General features: G+C 45.9%; 1 protein-coding gene across 1 annotated transcript in view; it reads left to right on the top strand.

The window, feature by feature from the left end:
* The first annotated feature begins 1343 nt into the window (after positions 1–1343).
* Positions 1344–21290, top strand: part of MID2 (midline 2) — a 190487-nt gene continuing 170540 nt past the window's right edge. The window contains exon 1 of the mRNA XM_035113295.2: positions 1344–1525. The gene's annotated coding sequence lies outside the window, so the exon portion shown is untranslated. The remainder of the gene's footprint in view (positions 1526–21290) is intronic.

Below are 21290 nucleotides of genomic sequence, written 5' to 3'. Positions count from 1 at the left end.
GGGGGTGAATGAAAGAACAGTGCTCAAGAATGTGAAGGGTAGGTTTATATTGTAGCAGAGCAGAAAGAAGAACTGATTCAAGCTCCAGTTCTGACATGCGAGGAAAGGGGGCAGGGGGACAAACAAACAAAGTCTCTCTCTCGCTCTCTCTCTCTCTCTGTGTGTGTGTGTCAAAGGGGGGCAGAGAGAAGAAGGATGCAATGAGGATGGGGGGGATAAAAGAAAAGGAGGACCAGTTTGAGAGGGAAACACCGTGAAGGGGGGGGGGAACTGAGGCAAAAACTGAAAACCCTAAAATGAATTTGGGGGGAGGAGTGTGGGGAAAGAGAGAGAGAGAAGTATGGGGAAAGAGGTGGAAAGAGAAAATAAAAGAGAAAAGTCACTACATTATCAGGTTTGGATTGGAAAACAGCCTTACATCCTGTGGAATACACTGGTAGATCTTGTTAAAGGAAACCACTTTTTATCATTCAAACAAAAGGTCAAAACATTTAATTGTTATTTCCTCCGTCCTGTCATCAAAAGGGGGCAGGAAAAAGGACCTTATACATTTTATGAATGAGTAACAGATGGGACTCTGAGACTGAGAAAACCCGTTTTCAGCTCCGGACCTCAAAGGCGCTATGCTAATCGGGGTTTACACTTTCAACTGATACTCTCAATTGGGAGAGATCAGATAAGACAATAGGTGTGCATTCCAAACCCACTGATGTTACAATGGACTGATCAACGAAAAGCAGCCAGCAAGGAGGCTTTACTTTAACAATTAATATAAAATTGAGATTTTAACCGATTCACAAAATTCCAGTGCCAGCTCCCCTCTGCTACACAGAACTCATAAATAAAGCGAACCAAGAGCACTCGACCACCCTCCTACCCTTCTTTCCTGGGGGGGAGAGACGAGCCCCCACCCCTTACACACCTCTCCCGCTCGTCTCTCCGAGCAGAAGAGGCGGCACCAGAAGCAGCAGCAGCAACACCATTTCGGCGGCTCCTCAGAAGCTGCCGTTTCTCGCAGCCGGGCCCGTCTCTCTCTTTCCCAGCAAGCGTGTCTCTTTAACCCCATCAGGGCTGGGCTGTCTGTGCCTCAGCCACCCAACTCTTCCAGCCTCGGCAAGTCCACCGTTTCGGAGCCGGCGAGTGGGAAGCCCCGATAGGGTTAAAGAGGCAAAAAGGAGCCGAGTCGCAGCAGCAGCCAGTGCGCGCTTGGAAGTGGACGGTCTGCGTCTCGCCTTCGCTCGGGGGGACGCTCCGGCCAAGAGGAGGGAACAGCGGGCAGGAGGAGGAGGAGTGCGCGGCTGTGGCTCCGGCTTCCTTCCTGCCCTCCCTTTCTCCTCCCCTCGGCCGGGCCAGCCTCGCCTCCCTCCCTCCCTCCTTCCCTCCCTCCCTATCTTCCAGCACACGCTCCCCGACCGGCAGCTCCGCGCTCTCCGCGCCGGCTCCTCCTCCTCCTCTCCGCGCTTCCAGCAAGATGACAGCCGGGCGGCAGCAGCGGCGGTGGCGCGGAGATTCCTCGCACCGGCTGGTAAGTAGAAAGGACGCCGCCGCCGAAGGAACGAGCCCTGGACGGGCGGGCGGTGGTTGCCGCCCCGAGGAGAGGGTTCGCGCAGCACGGCGCGAAGGAGGCGGCCTTTGCGCTCTGGCGATCGCCCCGAGAGAAGAGCGGAGGGCGTGCGGGGCAGTGTGGTGGGGAGTAGGCTGCGCGTCGCGGTCTGACGGGCCCTCTCCAGAGATGGGGGAGAGGTGTTGAACCTCTTGTGCAGGCAAGAAGGGGTTAACTGAGGGGGGCATAACCAAGAGGGAGGAAGTAGGTTTCCTCCAGGCGGGCGGGGAAAGGATCGGCTCCCACGGGTTGTGAGTAGCCTACTTGGATTTGGCTTGGGAGAAGCGGAGGGAAGGAAGGGGTTAACAACCGGTCTGCAGGAATGGCTAGTAGGGCGGCGCGGGGGGGGGGGTTGTCAGTTTCAGGTTGCACTGTTTGAAAGGTAGAGAAGTGCGTAATTTGGAGCGTGGATGTGCTGCTTTGTGATGTGTAAGGATGTGAGGGTGAAGTGGCCCTGCATACCTGCGCCCCTGCCTTTTGGCAGAGGGGCAACCCTCTCCCCGCCCCCCCGCCCCCGCTTCAGAATTTTCCTCAGTATTTTTTGGGAGTTGAGTTTTTTGCCAAAGAGCCGAGGTGGTGGTAAGGTGGCCCCTTCCTTTGCCACCACGCCAATCCCCTTTGGCACTGCAGACTTCGGAACACTTGTGCTTACGCACTTCTGACATGGTGGCAGGTGTGTCCCCAGCCATGGCCCTGCTGACCCTGAGCTCCCCTCTCCTGGCTGTGGTTCTACATCTGAATGCTTCTGGCTCTCTCCCAGCTGCATATCTGACTCCTGGGAGCTCGGCAATATTGTGGGTGGTTTGCCAGGGAGGGATTAATGGAGCTGCCAGCAGAGCCGAGCGGGAGGGCAGGTGCACCGCCAGGTAACACCAGTTGAAACAAGTTTTCTCTCCCAGGTGCTACCCTGAGACACTGAAGTTGGAAGGGGTGGTGGAGAAAAATAATTGCACGGCATCCACTGGTTGGTTTGCTTCATCTCTTGCCACCCTTAGCTAGCAGGCTTTCCCTGCAGAGGAAAGACAGCATCCGTGGGTTCTTTCTCTGCTTTTTCCATCCAGAGTAGAATATGTGGTTGCAGCATCCTTTCTCTGCCCTCCCCACTTCAGATCTAATCCTGTCCTCTTTCATTTGCAAGTTCCCAGTTGCGTCACTGAAGCAAGGTCCACGGGTGTCTAAGATTCTTGTTCTCCTGGTTTGGGTAGCAAACTGAACTTCAGCTTAACTAAATTCTGCAGTTTTCGGGCAATGTGAAATTTTCAGGCTGAAGTTTAGACAGCCGGTTCTGTTTTTGCTTTGGCACTGCATTTTCTGTCTGGACAGAGGAAAGCATGGTGGATGTGTGAGGCTGTCGTGGAGGACTTTGGAAGAATCAATTTCTGGGTCTGTGGCTTGATGACAATTGAGAAGATTTAAGCTGTTGCCTTCTAGGGATTTTGCTTGCACTAACGGTGCCAACGGCTTCGGCACATATCATGTTTTCTGTGGGCTTAAGACAAAAGCTTGATACGGTGCAGAATATTCAGGGTTTAACCTAAGAGCTGGAAATCTCCGAAGCTATCAGGTTTGCTTAGGCTTGAAACAAAATATTTACCTATGTGTTTCACTCCACATTTTATATTAGTATTTAGTGACAGACATCTCTGATATTGTTTGCAGCTCAGATGCTGTGGGCTGTTGGATTATTTAGATTCAGTAACCTTGGAGAAAGGTTTGCATGTTAGAGCTTCTTTCTGTCACTCAGTGGCCTTACCTGACCCCAGCAGGTAAGGAGAGGGAGTTTCAGTGACCTAAACAACAACAACAACAACCATGCCTCTTGCCTATGTATAATTTGTCATTGTCTTCCATGAACATATCTTTACATCAGCAACTTTGGAATTTGTAGTCTTCAGTGGATGGTGACTTAACTTGGACTTCACAGTCCAAAATAGCAGCTGCGGCTTGTAAGGAGCTGGATATGGTACAGATTTCTGCAAGCCTCAAACTGCTTTGCATTCCTCAAGAGTGCAGCATCCAGAGAGTTGCTGGTGCTGAGCATTTGAACTTTGGTCCAGGGCCTAACAAGAATCCTTTCATCATCATCATCATCTTAACTCCCCACCCACTGCAACATAGCTGATCCAAAAGCATTTTTTGAGTTGAGTCTTCACAAACTGCAGCATTTGCTAGGAGTCTTGTTGAAGCTCAAGGGTGATTTCACAATTATTTTGACTGATCGGAACCAGAATACAAACTGTGCTGTTGTGATGTACAAGTGATATAGGCTAGTGTGTGTCCAGTGCTTTGCTCTGTGGCTGCCTTTACATGGAGCCTTTGTGATGGCAGATGGAGTCTTAAAGTGGCATTGGGGAAGATGATGAACAACTTTAAAATGGTGTGTCTGTATGATTAGCCGCTGCCAACCTGGGTGTTCCAGATGTTTTGGACTGTAGCTCTCCACCAGCCCTTACCGTGGTGAATTGTAGACCAATGTATCTGGAGGACACCTGGTTGACAAAGGCTGTATTAGATTTACTGTTAGATTTTTCTTGTTGCCTTTTCTGATACCCGAACAGAACAGAGCTGGAGAAAGGTTGCCATTCTATCTGCTGCATATATTCCTAGGCATTCAAGGGGAGATTAGGAAGAAATCATTGTATGGAAATTAGCAAAGACCAGTGTACTTCCAGAGAATTATCTCTGTAACTCCGGCAGCAAGTAGAGTCACTCTTTTTCGTAGTGTATCTTGAGATGCTCCCTCTACTTTTCATGAAAGAGTCAGGTCTGTGGCAAAAGCAAGTCTCTCAGTAAGGGTTTCTGGGATAAGTTGTTTAGCAAACCTTTTTTAAAAATAAAAAAGTTGCTATTGATAAGTATTCTTAGGGACATAGGAAGCTGTCTTATACCAAGTCAGGTCATCGGTCTTTCCAGCTATTGTCTGAATTGACTGGCAGCAGCTGTATAGGTTTTCAGAATAGAGCTTTTTCCAGTCCTACCTGGACACACCAGAGATGGAACCAGGGACCTCCTAACTGCAAAGCAGGTCCTCTGCCACTGAGCTACAGCCTTTCATTTGCAACATCTCTCTTGGAACAATTCCCTTTGCCAAGTATGATGGAAACCCCCTTGCTTGGCTGACAGGGATGGGCGAGGTGACAGCTGGATGGGTCTTGTGTGCTGCTATTGCACGCCTGTGTCTTGGGATGGAGATGCGTGCTTTCTGAGCTCCTGTGGTTGACCCTTGGCTATTTAAAGACCTGGGACTGTCATGTCAACAGCAGATGGTGTAACACGCCTGTTCTGCCTTGGCAGTTATGTGCGCCCAGCTTGAGGCAGTTGATTTGCTCAATCAGGCAGGGTTGTAAAGAAATGCTTCTGGTCCCTAGCGGGGCTTTTGGTCAATTTTGATGGGGGAAGACTTGAATTATCCCAGGAAATAAAGTGGAACCTCATGCAGTACTGACAAGCCTGAGGCAAGATCTGCTGACAGTTCCCTCCAGGCTGTGGTTTTCAGGTCCTGGATTTTCCAGGAGAGACTAATGCTCTTGATTGTGAGTGCTTCTGGTTACACTTGAAAATAATAATAATGGTGTTTTCTGCTGATAGAATCTCACTATTTGCTGAACATCAAGCCCCAAATGAAGCTGTGGAGTGAATTCTGGTGGGAGTTCCCCAGAGCACTACTTTTTCTTTGGTGAAATATATTTAGATTTTCAGGCAAAGCCAAGCTTTTCTTCATTTTGGCTTCCCATAATGGCTCCACTCATGGTGCTAATGGCCTTGCATTTGTTGATCGGGGAATGGGGAACCTGTGGCCCTACAGCTGTTGTTGGACACCAGACCCTGCCACCATGGCTAGTAGTCTGGGATGGTGGGATTTGTAATCCCAAACTTGGGCCTCCAGCTGCTTGTAGACTACAATCCCCATCATCCCTGACGACTGGTCCTGCTAGCTAGGGATGATGGGAGTTGTAGTCCAAAAAACATGGAGACCCAAGTTTGGGAAACTGATCTAGATGACTACAGTTCCCCCATGCCTGCTGAAGATGAATCTGTATGGGAACCCAGAGCCATAATAGCAGCCTCTGGGGTAGGCTGGCTGTTTAAAACCTTCAAGCTTCTCCCCTTGATGCCTTCTTGGGTGTTAGATTCTGGGGATAGTCTTCTTATGGGGGCAGCAGAAGCAAAGAAGCCCACTAAGTTCAAGGTAGAATCGGATATGTTTCAGAATGATTTCAATGCAGATACTGCCTTTTTCTTTTCCTTCCCTGTCAGATTTTGGTTGGGGTCACCAAGGCTGGCAGAAGCTGTTGTGATGTAGTGGAGAGGAGGACTGAATTTGGACTGGAGGCACCTGGAATGAAATGCTCGCTCAGGATTGACGTGCTCACCTGTCAGTCACCTGGTTATGTCAGGTGCAAGGCACTGCTAAAATAGAGACATTTCCACCCCCTTCAGTTTAGCAGGGGTTTCCGTGCAAAACTCTTCCTGAATAAGTGGATTCTGATGCAAATTCTTTCCTGAGGTTAAACTTAAAGTTTTAACTGGAGATGCTCAGGATTACACCCGGGGCCTTCTGTATGCAAATCTTGTGCTCTACCACTGAGCTGTGGTAGCTTCTCAAAAGTCTTCTTGGAATTGCCTAGTTTAGTGTTGAATTATGGCAAAAAAAGGGCTCAGGCCATGCTCCCCAGCTGAGAAGATACTGTCTCCTATGCTGATTTTGAAGCCAGTAGACATTTGAGCCAGATGATCTTTCAAGCCCCTTGCAACTCCCTAAATGATAGAGAAGCTTGGGTGTGAACCACAGCCCTCCCCTCCCCAATTCCTTGATTTGTAAGCCTGGTTGCAGCATGAGTTAGTGTTTTGTTTTCTTAATTTTTTTCTCTCCCAGAGAGCACTCATACACTTCTGGCTTAATGAGGGCTCTGGCTTATTCTGTTTGAATGAACAGCTCCATTAAGTTGTGCTGATTAATGAGCAGAAAACCCAGTAGGGAAGGCAGAGGTTTGAGCTTCCCGTATGTGTCTTGTATGCACAGCACGAAAACATAGCTTGGGAACTTGAAGCCTGCAGATAGGTGGGTGGGAATAGATGCATGCCAATGTGGGGAAAGGAAATCTGGCACTGCAATCATCCATAGATGTCAGGGATAGGGTACACTCACCCAGATCTTTTGAAGGCCCTGTGATGGTTTCTGCCACAATCCTTTTGTGGCAGTAAGAAAAGATGTGGGAAAAAGCTGCCCCATGCTGAATTTCTGCACCTTCATTTCCTGGTGAGTGCACAGTGTACACATACCGTACTGCTGTGTGCTGGGAGAGGTGTTTGATGTGCAACTACTAGTCCTTTCTTAGTGTGACTTATAAGGGTGCACTGTGAGTTGTGCTTTGTGCAACAGTGAAGGCACGCAACTAGCTTGCTGCAGGCCGGAACCTCTGGGAGTCAGCATAGGTTAGCATTTTCTTTCTGGCTTCCAGGCTCACAGGTGCTTGTGAGAATAGGCTTTGTGGACAGTTGCACCCACACAGAAAGGCCAGCGTGGGTGCTACACACACCATCGCTCAGGCCTCTGCAATTGAACGTTGGCTTCTGTTTTTAAATGTGAGTGTTGCAGAGAAAGATTGCTTTATGACACAAGTTGCATCCCGGTGCCTGTCACAGATCTTCACTGGATCTGTGTGCAAAGACAATCAAACAGTAAGATTTTGCACCCAGAAAACGCAAATCCTCCAGTAAGAAAGATGACTCCTGAGCTCCATGTAAAGGTAAAGGGACCCCCGACCGTTAAGTCCAGTGGTCGATGACTCTGGGGTTGCAGTGCTCATCTCGCTTTACTGGCTGAGGGAGCTGGCGTTTGTCTGCAGACAGCTTCCGGGTCATGTGGCCAGCATGACAAAGCTGCTTCTGGCAAAACCAGAGCAGTTCACGGAAACGCCGTTTACCTTCCCGCCAGAGTGATACCTATTTATCTACTTGCACTGTGATGTGCTTTCGAACTGCTAGGTGGGCAGGAGCTGGGACCAAGCAACGGGAGCTCACCCCGTTGCGGGGATTTGAACCGCCGACCTTCTGATCGGTAAGCCCTAGGCTCTGTGTTTTAGACCACAGCGCCACCTGCATCCCGTGCTCCATGTAAACTATACAAATTGAGCAAATATGCATCATTCTGTATTTTGCACAATCCTGGCCATGCAAGAGCTCTGTGTGGCATTAGTGTTCCCTCCAAACTTATGGAGAATTTAGGATCAAACTATACATTGTGTGGAGCACCTGCTTACAACTGTCTACAGTGGTACCTCGGGTTAATAACTTACTGGTAATTCGTTCTGGGGGTCCGTTCTTAACCTGAAACTGTTCTTAACCTGAGATATCACTTTAGCTAATGGGGTCTCCCGCTGCCGCCATGCTGCTGGCATGTGATTTCTGTTCTCATCTTGAAGCAAAGTTCTTAACACGAGGTACTATTTCAGGGTTAGCAGAGTCTGTAAGCTGAAGCGTCTGTAGCCTGAAGCATCTATAACCTGAGGTACCACTGTTGTTGTTGTTTAGTCGTTTAGTCGTGTCTGACTCTTCGTGACCCCTGTATACCTTGCCTAAAAAGCTGCTGCCACATCCCACCACCACCCAGATTGGACTGTGGCACGGGGGAAGGAGTAAATAATGCTTTTCTTTCCATGCTGTTGAAAATTGCTTCCGATCTTGCTCTTTCCTGAACATTATGCACAGCTTGACCCTTGGTGAGCAATAAGCTCTGCAAATCTTTTTTCATATCAAGTTCCGGCAATCTGGTTCCGATTCTGTTCACACGGATCCTGTCCCTTTTGTATAGACTTGCATTGTCCTATAATGGCCGCTTACCCTGCTTGGGGGTGGGCAGCAGTTGTGACCTATCACAGGCTTCCCCTCCATTCCCAGGGGGTGAAATTCATCTTGGTGTGGCCAGCCATTGGACGGCTGGGTTGCCCACCAACGTCAATATTTGAACTGGCCAGTTGGGCAGGCTGGGAGGTAGAGCATAGATGGAAGACCAGAGTCAGGGAGTGTTCACGCTGGTCCACCTACGGGGAATGAACGCCGGCTGCACCAGCATCACTTAGTACAATTGGCCAAAGATCATAATTGTCCCTTAATGTTTCCTAGTATCTAGCAGATCTAAACCTGTTCTCCTGGCATCATTGTCTTGTCTGTGATTTGAGGCTTCTGAGTTCTGCCTGTCCTACTGGCCTTGCATGCAGAACAGGTATTATTTCTGACAATGCTAACATGGATCTTAATATCCTATCCAGCAACTTAATTATTTTCCATCCAAGAGCACGCCATTCATTTTTTACTGATGCCGAAGCTTAGATGGCTTCAAAATCTCCTGAATCCCCCTGTTACTTATTTTTATGTGCCTTTATTCTAATGCTTCATTGGTTTTAGGTTGCATTTTGGTCTTAATGATAGCAATCTTTTTTTTTTAATACGGTACACCGCTTAAGCGTATTAAGCAGTTTATAAATGCCTTATACTGTACATAGTTTAGTCTACACATAGCTTAGTTTAATTAAAAGCATTTATTAACATTTATGTATTTAATGACAGCAGCACGAATACTGTAATTCCCAAAGATGGAAAGGAGGAGAAGTCCCAACAAAGGAAGAATGGCTTTGAAAAATGTTGGAGTACGCGGAACTGGCACAATTATCAGCAAGGATTAGAGACCCAAATGATGAAAAATTCCCTGGGGACTAAGGGTCTTTTATTAAGCATTTCAAGTGTTGCTAAAGCAAGATTAAAACCTGAGCAGGACTTAAAATATGAGCGTTAATTTTTTAAGATAGGTTTAAATGGATGTATTGAATAGTGCAGGTGAAATACGCAGCATTCAAGGGTAAATATCATAGCTGCCAAGTACCCCATTTTCCCCGGGAAACCCCTGTTTTTTCATACCGTTTCCCGGTGGTCCCCTGTATCACTTCGTCTCCCGTTATTCTCCCTTATATTCTCCTGCCGGTGGCCATTCCCCCCCCCCCTGCTTTGCCCATCTATGGGCACAGAAAATGGCCGGTGCCAGCACCGGAAGTCGCATCTATGCATGTCTGGAAGCGCGTAGACGCGACTTCCGGTGTCGGTGGCCGCCATTTTTGGTGCCCATAGATGGGCAAAGCAACACCGGAAGTTGCGTCTACGCACTTCTGGACATGCGTAGACGCGACTTCCATTGCCGGCGCCAGCCATTTTTTGTGCCCATAGATGGGCAAAGCGACACCGCGTCTACGCAACTTCCGGTGTCATGCGGCTGCCGGTCCCGAATTCTGCAGTCCAGGACTTGGCAGGTATGCTAAATATGGAAAGCATGGAAGGGGAGGCCAGGAAGTCAATGGATAAAATAACTTACGGTTTATGCTAAAATGTGTGGAGCTTTTTCGTTTTTGTGAAAAATCAATAAATAAGATTTTTTTTAAAAAAATAATTAAAATAAAATAAAATAAATGAAAGGGAATCATAGACCAAGGATGAGTTTACCAGTAACAACAAGGCAAGATGGTTATTTGCCACCTGAATGGCCAGTTGCTGGGGGACCACAGAGGGAGAGGACTGTTGGCCTCATGTTCTTCTTGAGGGCCTCCCATCCAAAAACATTTTATTGCCTGCTGTGGGAAACAGGATATTTGACCAGAAGATGGTTTGGTTTGATTTGGCGGGGCTCTTACAATGCTGACTCCTCCCCTGGATGATGCAAAGATAGGCTGCAAGACTTTGCAACCTGAGGGCTGCTATCTTCTGTGGGGCAGCGGACTGCCCTGCTCAGCATCCTCCCAGTGTGGCTAGGAGAATATAAAGACTAAACCCACAGGCTTTTCTGAGTCGGCCATTTGGGTCTGTGGCCACTGGTAGTGGAGAGCTGTTTCTTAGCTTATCCTTGGAGCTTTGTAGGGTCTCTGTTGTCAGAACATAGGGAACTGCTTTGTGCATAGCCAGGTCAGTGGTCCATCTAGCTCAGTAAGGGTTAAGGGTAAAGGGACCCCTGACTGTTAAGTCCAGTCGCAGATGACTCTGGGGTTGCAGCGCTCATCTCGCTTTACTGGCTGAGGGAGCCAGCGTACAGCTTCCGGGTCATGTGGCCAGCATGACTAAGCCGCTTCTGGCGAACCAGAGCATGCGCACAGAAACACCATTTACCTTCCCACTGGAGCGGTACCTATTTATCTACTTGCACTTTGATGTGCTTTTGAACTGCTAGGGGTGCAGGAGCTGGCATCGAACAATGGGAGCTCACCCCGTCGTGGGGATTCGAACCATCGACCTTCTGATCAGTAAGCCCTAGGCTCTGTGGTTTAGACCACAGTGCCACCCGCGTCTACTGGAGTGCAAAACCCTTTTTCAGCTTCTGTGCAGCCTTCTGGGGGCCACCTGCCAGTGGTGAGATCAGAGTCAGAGGCAAAAGTGGCACAGCGAAAGACTTGAACTTTCAAGATAGCTGAAATAGTGACTCAACCCTTATATGCCCAATTTATCCCTGCACTCTGCAGGTGAGAGGACCTCCTATATATAACCATTCCTCATGGCGCCTGCCCTGAGGAAGTCCCTCTGCTTGAAGATTAGATAGGTACCATCTCTCCTGCCTTTCCTGCAACCTGCTGGTGGCCTTCCTCTTTCTCAACAAGCCTTTTAAGTGGAGATGTTCCCCAGTCTTCATCTGCATTGGAATTGTTTTAAAGATGCTTTGAAGTTGTTTCGTCACTTGTTTTTTTTCCCGCTAGCTTGGGCTGCTTTGGGATGGATTTAAGAAGTAAGTAAGTAAGTAAGTACCTGTAAATTAATTAATATTTTCAAGCTTTGTACAGTCAACTAGTTTCTGCATGCATTTGTGCACTCTCCTCTATCATCTGAGCAACCAAACAGCACCATCAGCATTCAAGGGCCAGATAGAAGAACTTGAGGGGCTGCATCCTGTGAGGTTCCCTTTTCTTTCTCTGCATGCTGACTGACAGTTGGCTTTCCAGGTTTCTGACTGAGGATATTCCTTGCCCAACCTGGAAATGCTGAGAGCTTCTGCAGATATTCTGCCTCTGAGCTGTGACTCTTCCCAATTACCGTAGCAGGTAGTTGCCCGTGCTCTGCAACAAAGCTTGCACCTGTTACTTAGAGCCAAACTGAGGCTTTCCAGGCAGCAACCCGAGGGGTGGCAATCTGTAGATGGTAAACAGAGATATGGGTGCCCTACCTCTCCTGCCCCCATGCATTTCTCTGGAGGACATTGAAAAGCTACCTGGGGCACTGAAGATAGATTCAGCTTGGCTTGTTATGAAGAACCCCCAAATAGTCATTCCAGAGATGGGAAAATCCCAACTGTTTAGTTGCTTCAGTATCACAAATCAGAATTGTTTGGTTGTTGTTTTTAGGATTCACTCTATTCTTTATGTGGTAGATCATAGAATCATAGAATAGAATCATAGAATCGTAGAGTTGGAAGAGACCACAAGGGCCATCCAGTCCAACCCCCTGCCAAGCAGGAAACACCATCAAAGCATTCTTGACATATGCCTGTCAAGCCTCTGCTTAAAGACCTCCAAAGAAGGAGACTCCACCACACTCCTTGGTAGCAAATTCCACTGCTGAACAGCTCTTACTTTCAGGAAATTCTTCCTAATGTTTAGGTGGAATCTTCTTTCTTGTAGTTTGAATCCATTGCTCCGTGTCCGCTTCTGTGGAGCAGCAGAAAACAACCTTTCTCCCTCCTCTATATGACATCCGTTTATATATTTGAACATGGCTATCATATCACCCCTTAACCTTCTCTTCTCCAGGCTAAACATACCCAGTTCCCTAAGCCGTTCCTCATAAGGCATCGTTTCCAGGCCTTTGACCATTTTGGTTGCCCTCCTCTGGACACGTTCCAGCTTGTCAGTATCCTTCTTGAACTGTGGTGCCCAGAACTGGACACAGTACTCCAGGCAAGGTCTGACCAGAGCAGCATACAGTGGTACTATTACTTCCCTTGATCTAGATGCTATACTCCTATTGATGCAGCCCAGAATTGCATTGGCTTTTTTAGCTGCTGCATCACACTGCTGACTCATGTCAAGTTTGTGGTCTACCAAGACTCCTAGATCCTTTTCACATGTACTGCTCTCAAGCCAGGTGTCACCCATCCTGTATTTGTGCCTTTCATTTTTTTTTTGCCCAAGTGTAGTACTTTACATTTCTCCCTGTTAAAATTCATCTTGTTTGCTTTGGCCCAGTTGTCTAATCTGTTAAGGTCATTTTGAAGTGTGATCCTGTCCCCTGGGGTACAGGATCATAGAACCATAGAATATGCAGTTGTCCCACATGGGGATGGAACCTGCAACCTTGGTGTTATCAGCCTAACTAACTGAGCTGTGTCATCCCATTTAACTGATTTTAGTGCTGTGTTGTTACATTGTTGTAACCTGTCCTGTGTTCTTAAGGTGAAGAGCAAGTAGGAAATCTTAACAAATAAATAGCCAATAAAGTTGGGTTTTTATTTTTTATTTCCCACCTGCCTACAGCCAAGGTCGTATTGGTATTGATATTGTAAAGGATTCTTTCTACTGAAAGATTCAGGCCCCGATTCTGTGTATTGCTGCGCGATTATTTATTTATTAACAATATTGTTTTATGCCACCTTATATGCATGACCAAAATATAAAGGCCTATTACAAAATCAAGCAACGAAATGGTTAACACACCAAACAGAAAGCTTTGGAAAATATAGAGAAAGCTGCATAAAAAAAGCATTTTCCAGAGGTGTTTTTAGAAGTAACTACTGTTGCAAGCAACTGCAACCTACTTTTTTTTTTACTATAAGAGAATGATTCGGTCAAGTCTAAATTAAGTGTGTGTCATGGGGGGGGGGGGGACGGGACCCTGCAGGCACCAGCTAAGGCCTCTATGGGCTCATATGTGCCTACAGGCACTACATTGGTGATCAAGATCATGGGTAAAACTGATCACAGATGTAGTGAAGCAGTAGAGGGATGCTCAAGGCAGTAACATTAATGAGTCATAGATTCGTGGAATTGTAGAGTTGGAAGGGACCCTGAGGGTAATCTTGTCCAACCCCCTGCAATGCAGGAATCTCAACTAAAGCATCCGTGACAGATGGCCATCCTTGATGGCTTGCCTTGATTTACAGAGCTCTCCCTGCAGACCTCAGGAAGGGTCGTAGATCAGTGGCTTTGCATGCAGAAGGTCCAGGTTCAATCCCTGGCACCTCTAGCTAAGGCTGGGGGAGACTTCTGCCCTGACACCCTGGAGAACTGCTGCTACTCAGTGCAGACAATACTGTGCTAGATGGGCCAGTGGTCTGACTCGGTGTGCAAGGCAGATGCCTGCGTTCCAGACCTGTTGCTCTGGACGGATGTTACATCTCTTTAGTAGGCATGTCTTTCCCCCTGGAAGTTCTTTTCTGTCCCCTCAGGCATCCTCAGCGATGCAGTCTTCACAGGAGATTGTCTGCACCTTATCTCCTTTCATTTCTGCAAAGGATTAAGCATACCTGTCTGCCTCTCATAGGCTTGTGAGCTGTTATAACGAACTGAAATCCATTTTTAATAGCAAAGTTAATCGCAGAGTCCACTCATTGATTCTCTATTTTGCAGCTGTATTAGCTAGGCTGTGCTGCTGCTAATGGTCTAGAAAATCGCCTTTTAATAAAGTCATGCAGAGGGTGTGTGTTTGGCGGGGTGCGGGGAGAGAGAGAGAGCTCTAACTGTAAAAGTACAAGCCAGGATGGCTAATATTGGAATGCTTTGGAATCAGCGGCATAAAAGGAGGCTGGCAACAGCCGTGCGTTGAAGCAAACAGAAGCCGTTCAAAGGCTGCTTTCTCACATGCAGGCTTATCACTGAATGACAGCAGTTTCCAGAGAGCTTTCTTTGATACCTTTTGCACTTGTAGCTTTTTATTTGCACTTTTGATGCAGAGAACAAGTTTGTACTACGTTGCCTAATTTGAGAGGATAGTGCTTTGTTTGCATCCTGATATTTGAGGAAGGAAGACAAATTAACTGAGGACTTTATCACGCTGTCTCTCTAGATTCAGGAAATATTGCATGTGATGATGATGGGGCTTCTGTGTTAAAATGCAGAGAGGTTCAAAACTTTGACTCTCAGGGTTGGGTGAATTGCCGTCTGTTATCCTCAAGCTATGTGTTGGTTTTCTGCGCAGGCCTTCCTTCCCTCTTTGTCCTATAACTACATTTCCCTGCTTCTGTTTAACGTGCTTTCGAAAGCTTTGCTGTAAATCTGGATCTCACACAAATAATCACATAACGGTTTCACCATGTGCACAAAGCAGAATTCAGCCCTCATCCATTCAAACCAAACTGCACAGCCATTTATAGGCAGCAAGAATTGTTTTTTTGCTTGCCCAGTGTGAGTGGAACAATGGTTATATTTTCGCAGTAAGAAGCTTGTGCTGATGAAAGCCAGCGTGGTGCTAAAAGCAAGAAAAGCCATTCTGGATTAAGCCAGTAAAGAGATACCACAAATACATATATTTGTGATAGGTTTTCGCTGTTTGTACAGTAATATTTCCCTGCGTAAACACTTCCCTGTATTTCACTAGGGATGTAAAACCCAACCATTTTATATAATCCCATTAGAACCAATTTAGTGCGGCTGGGGTTGCTTCTTGCACTTCACAGGTGAAATTCTGCTGAGGCTGGCAGGAAATGGTCACATTCCCTAGCTTTTAAACCTTATATTTGCTCCCATGGTGTGGAATGTAGCTACAGGATTGTGGTTAGCTAGCTAGGCTGCAGGACTTCAGATGGTAGCTGCATTTACACCTACGGGTACAACACACTTGCTGGCTTATCTTGCATAGGCTGCCAATCTCTCCCACTTTGTTCCTACCTTTATGCAAAGCGGATCAAGAAACTAATAAGTCTTTGCTCCAATTACTGTACGCCTTAACCAGGGTTGTGGTTTATCGTTCTCTAAGAAGACATGGTTGCTGGTCAACCAGAGGACATGGTTTATAGTTTATTTGTTTATTTGTTTATTTTTGTTACTTACTGCAGATAATGTTTCAGAGTAGACTCATGGGAAGGAAGGGAAGAGACTTTGTGGGCCATATGCAAAAATTGCCTCGGTGCTGTAGACTGTTTGACTATGGAGAAGGTCATTCAGGCGCTGATTCAAGTGTGGTACAGGTATCCGAAAATCAACAGTGAATGTTCGAAACTAGTAGACTCCATGCCAAACCGTGTTCAAATGCTGCTTAAAAATAGCGGAGGTCATATCCGTTACCAATGTACGTATATGTGAGTTTTGTACATGTATATGTGAGTTTTGTACAATAAACTACATTGTTTGTTTCAATTAATTTGCACAAGCGTGTAAATGGAATAAGGCAGTTCTTCAAGTAAGCTGTTGATGACTTTTATTGGCTTCCTGATCATGACTTCAGAGAGCAGCAAACCATGATCCTGGTTCAGATATAATTAATTAATATACCGTTTAATGCCAAAACAGCTTCTAAATGGCTTACAAAACATAAAAAAACAATTGCACAATGTTGTTCAAATATGGAATAATTACCGTAAATAATATACCAGTTCCATGGAACAATAAGCAACCCCATTAAACCATCTACAGTACAGTGTAAATATCCATGATTTTAAAATGCAATGAAACATTAAAACAGCACAGCAATTAAAACAGGAAACTTGGGTCAAGAGATCAAGGGAATGTCAGTGTAAACAGGCGCATCTTCAGAAACTGGTGGCATGCCAATGTAGATGGGGCACTTCATATTTCAATGGGCAGTTTATTCTGCAATACTGTTGTCACAGTACTGTCACAGTGCTTCTTGATTTGTTTATCCTGCTTGCAGAAGAGGAGCAAAGTAAGAGTGATCAAGAAGCCTGCATGGGTATGCTGTTTCTCCAGATAAATTATGGTAAGCTAGGCACTCTGGCTTATTGTGCGAATGCAGCAGCTTGTCACCACACTGAACTGTAATGGCTAGAACAACAGAAGGAATATTGCAGATGAAATCTGAACATTTTTGAGAACTGATTCAGTCCTATTATTTTCTGGATCTTTTAAATAATGTATCAGATGCTTAACCCTGAAAACTGGTTTTCTATTCTGCCAATAATATTTTGGTGACCAAGAGCAGATAATTAGACTGCTTTCACAGGCAACTGGAAAGGCTAATAATGGTCCTGAATATTTCTGCAATGGGTTATTCATGGGGCATACTTTACTGTCTGCGCTGCCCACGTTCCTCTTGCATACAGAAATAGATCTCCAGCTCTTTCACTACAAGTGATATGAGAGTTCTTCTCTCCTTGTTGTAGAGCTGTGGTGGGTTGACTTTAATCTCACAGTCTACTTTAAAAATAAATCCATGTGGTCTTCCAGTCTGCATTATTCACCGGGAGTGCATGTGCAGGATCAGTTAAGGGGTGACAAATCTGTTTTGCTGAAGAGCCTAAGAATTGCCTGGTTGGGTCATGGCCATGGTGAGGCTTGCTCAGCCTCTATCCTCAAGGGTTTCCAGTTCACCATAATGAGAACTGCTTCCTTTAGGGTGAACCGGAAGTAATTCTACTCTTTATGACAGAGCTTTCCAAACTTTTCATGTTGGTGACACACTTTTTGGACATGCATCATTTCACAACACAGTAATTCAGTTTTACTAGCAAACCGGAGGTTAAACTAACCCCTTCCCATTGCGTCACACCACTACACACTGCAGCCGACACACCAGCATGTCGCGACACAGTTCGGAAAGCCCTGCTTTATGGCATTGGGCATAATAAAAGTTATTGCTGGGAATGATGTGCTTATGACTCCCAAAGCTGTACTGCTTGAATGCTAGAAATATATGATCCTTGATGAAGATTTGGAGGTAGCCACGTCCTTATTTCAATCAAGACTGTTGCATCCTGCTGGAGAATCCTCAATACTGTCCTCTGGACATATTTGGGTGGTTTTTCTTGTGTTTTTGTTTACTATTAAGCTAGCAGATTAGAAAACCTGCGGTTCTCCAGATGTTGCTGGAGAACAGGCAAATCCACGTCATACATTTAAAGCAGTTTAAATGGGAACAGTAGTTTCATCCTCACTGAGCTGCAGTCTCCACCAATAAACTGTAGTTCCCAAGATTCTTTGGGAGGAAGTCATTAATGTGTTGAATCAGCTTTAAATGTCTGATGTGAGTGTCCCATACACCTCGCATCATTCCTGACAGCTGGCCATGCTCTCTGGGAAAGGGCCATAGGTTCTTCATCCTTTTTATAAAAGAGCCACAGATATTCAGGGGTGGGGAATATTTTCTTTTCTTTAGCCCAAACAGCTTATTCCCTTTTGGGGTCTTTGTGACAAAAATAGGTGGCGCCAGATGCAAAACTGGGCGGAGTAAGAGGTGCAACTCTTCATACTTTAGGCTGTATTCCAATTAAAGGTAAAGGGGCCCCTGACCATCAGGTCCAGTCGGGTCCGACTCTGGGGTTGTGGCGCTCATCTCGCTCTATAGGCCGAGGGAGCCGGCGTTTGTCCGCAGACAGCTTCTGGGTCAAGTGGCCAGCATGACAAAGCTGCTTCTGGTGAACCAGAGGAGCGCACAGAAACACCATTTACCTTCCCGCCGGCACGGTCCCTATTTATCTACTTGCACTTTGATGTGCTTTCGAACTGCTAGGTGGGCAGGAGCTCGGACCGAGCAACGGGAGCTCACGGGATTCGAACCGCTGACCTTCTGATCTGCAAGCCCTAGACTCTGTGGTTTAACCCACAGCGCCACCTGGGTCCCCGTATTCCAATTACGTACCCCCAAAATCAGAGGTTTCTGCATGCACTCAATCCACCACCTCTCTTCTTTCATCCAGACAAGCAAGAGGCATTATCCACAACTGTAGCCAGAGCTGTTGTAGAGGGTGCACCATTGAGGGGGGTAGGAAGCTTGGACTGAGACTGGTCATGACCTGGGAACAGTCCTGAGGGCCTGATGGAGGTTTGAGGTTCTCCTACCCATGATATTCAGTAACAAAATGAGTTTGTCAGCCATTACAGTGCAGAATTTCATGGCTGTGTATACTTTCTTTCTTTTTTCATGATTATTATAATGTTTGTCCTAATATGCAGTCTTAAATGCAGGAAGAGACCACAATTTGCCCTTTTCTCTGAGAAATACCAAAACTTTCCTTACATCTCGTTAAGTTCAGTGAGTCTGCTCTAAGTATGACGTAAGTCTGGCTCTTTCTTATGGACTTAAATTGAACTGCGTTTTCCACTCTGACTTCCAATGCAGAATACAGAGGGCTTTCAGTTACTACGGTATAGGGGCATCAGGTATACAGCAATGCCAGACTGCACCCTTAGAGAACCGTGGCCAATGGCAGCTTTCAATCTAAAATGAGAAATTCAGACTGAAACCCATTACAACAACCACAGCTGATTGAAAAAAAACTACGGTAATAAAAACACATCTATACTAATAAGAGACAGGTCTTACAGATTTTGCCCAAGTAAGAGAGGACGCAAGTACCCAAAACTCATTAAATTAAGGGCCCAAAGCCCTGGTAAAAGGCAATTTTAAATTATGTGTGGGTCTGCTCTGAGTAAAAATTAGTTGGATACAACCTGGGAATTCAAACAAATAAAAACAGGGTCTGATCTTGTGGACAAACTTTTACAAAACATTTGAAGCAAGTGAAGGTTGCTGCTTTAGCATATGATGAGAGGAAGGGGGTTCTATAGTACAGGGGCAATAGCAGAAAATGCCCATTTTTGGTTCACCACTCTACGATATTTTTTGGAGTTTGGTTTTGTGAGGGGAATTTCCACAAATGATTTAAGTGATCTCTGCAGGGTAAGGCCTCTGCAAGGGGCAGGTGATTTCATGTACAGTGGAGCCTCGACTTACGAATTTAATCTGTTCCGAAGGCACCTTCGTAGGCTGAAAAATTTGTAAGTCGAAAAGCGCCATTGGAAATGCGATTTCCCATAGGAATGCATTGGAAACAGAAAAATTCGTAAGTCGAAGCAACCTCATCTAAAAATTCGTAAATCGAAAAAACCCTATCTAAAACCGCCGTGGTTTTCGTTTGGATGTCGAGAAATTCGTAAGTGTGTGGCCATTTGCCCCATTCGTAAGTCGAAAAATTCGGTTGTCGAGTCGTTTGTAAGTCGAGGTACCGCTGTAACTTGGCTCCAAGTTGCATTCAGAACTTTGTATGCCAGCTGCCACACTTTGAACATGTGCCCCGGAAGTGGTAGCATGGTTCATGGCTGAGAAGGGCAGAGGAAGACCAAACTCTGAAGAAATCATTTCTATGCAGAAGATGAGCTGGAGGAATGTTAGGTGAACACAGACTGCTCTCTACACATCGCTTATGTTGGGCTTCCCAGAATGGGCCTGGAGTGACAGCAAGTGGCCCGTGTCGCTGTTGTAAGATGGAGATTAACACACTCTCTCGTATGCATGAGAGCATTTTGTTTATGCTCAGGCATCTGACAAGTACTTAAAGCTCCCACTTTAGAGTCTCTCAAATTCTTCTAAGGCAACACTCCCTGGATTAGGTTTGCTCACATTGTCTCGCTCCTAAACTTTATATGTAAACATTGAAAGCTCATTTAGTCGAAGGCTGTGAAGTGTCCCTCCCTTTTATTGGTTTGCCTGAGAGCTGGCTTATTTTGGTTCCCTTCTGTGAGAATCTGACAAACAGGCTAAATGCAAGCCTGGGTTTGCTTCCTCTGGAGCGGTGATGTTTGTGCCAGAACTTTAAAGGAAAAACCCTCAGTGGCTAGAAAGTGTGTGACACACTGCTCAGAAACTCTCCTTCTGCCTGTTGCTTCTAACATGCTGGGGCCTGCCCTGTACAAAAAAGGATAAGGGAACAAGCTGTGAGGAATTCCATTTGCCAAGCCAAGTTGGCTGCGGTGTGTCAGGGAGGGAGAGTCTGGCAAGCAGGTTTGGTTCTGCTGCTCACAAGGCCTGCTTGTTTTTCTTCAGGAAAATGTCTTCTGACTTCGTTTGGAGAGTTATACATTTCGATAATCTTACAGTCATTTTAACATTTCAAAACTTGACTTCCTTCCCCCTCTTTCTGCGTTTCCTTATTTTTTTTAAAAAATATTTCCCTGCATATCCAAATTAATTTGTTCATTAATTCATCTACTTTAAATATATACTCTTATGAAACTGCAGGTTACTACAATAATCCTGCCAGAGTTCTTATCTGTTTACAGTTTGTTTGTACATATTTAATAAACCTTTTCCATTCTTTTATAAAACATTTGTTATCTTGATTTCTTATTTTTCTGGTACGTTTCACCATTTCTGCATATTCCATATCCATTCTTCTTTTGCTGGGACTTCTTTTTAATAAATAAATGATATTGTTATTATTTTCTTTTTCCAGTTTTTTCTTCCTTGTGATTATTGTGTAGTCTTAGAAGCTAAGGGGATTGTCATGAATCGTCCCTGCACTTCAGGATTTACTACGCTTCCGGCATTGACCGATGAGTGACTTCCCTGCTTGGGGATAACATCTTTTTTTTGGGTCAGATCGAGGCCTTTGCATGTTGCCTGACTAGAAGTTCAGATTCTCAAACTTCCGTCTTAAACTTCATAACCTACCTCTGCTCCCGCGCTGGGTACTCGTGTCCTTGGTTGGGACAGCACAAGTTCAGGGGCAGAGTGAAGTGGAAGTACAGGATCTAGGATTTGTATTGGGGGG

Source organism: Zootoca vivipara, chromosome Z (assembly GCF_963506605.1).
Source record: "Zootoca vivipara chromosome Z, rZooViv1.1, whole genome shotgun sequence".
NCBI classification, from domain to species: Eukaryota; Metazoa; Chordata; class Lepidosauria; order Squamata; family Lacertidae; genus Zootoca; species Zootoca vivipara.
The sequence above is the reverse complement of the archived record's forward strand: the minus strand, read 5'-3'. Positions and strand labels throughout refer to the sequence as shown.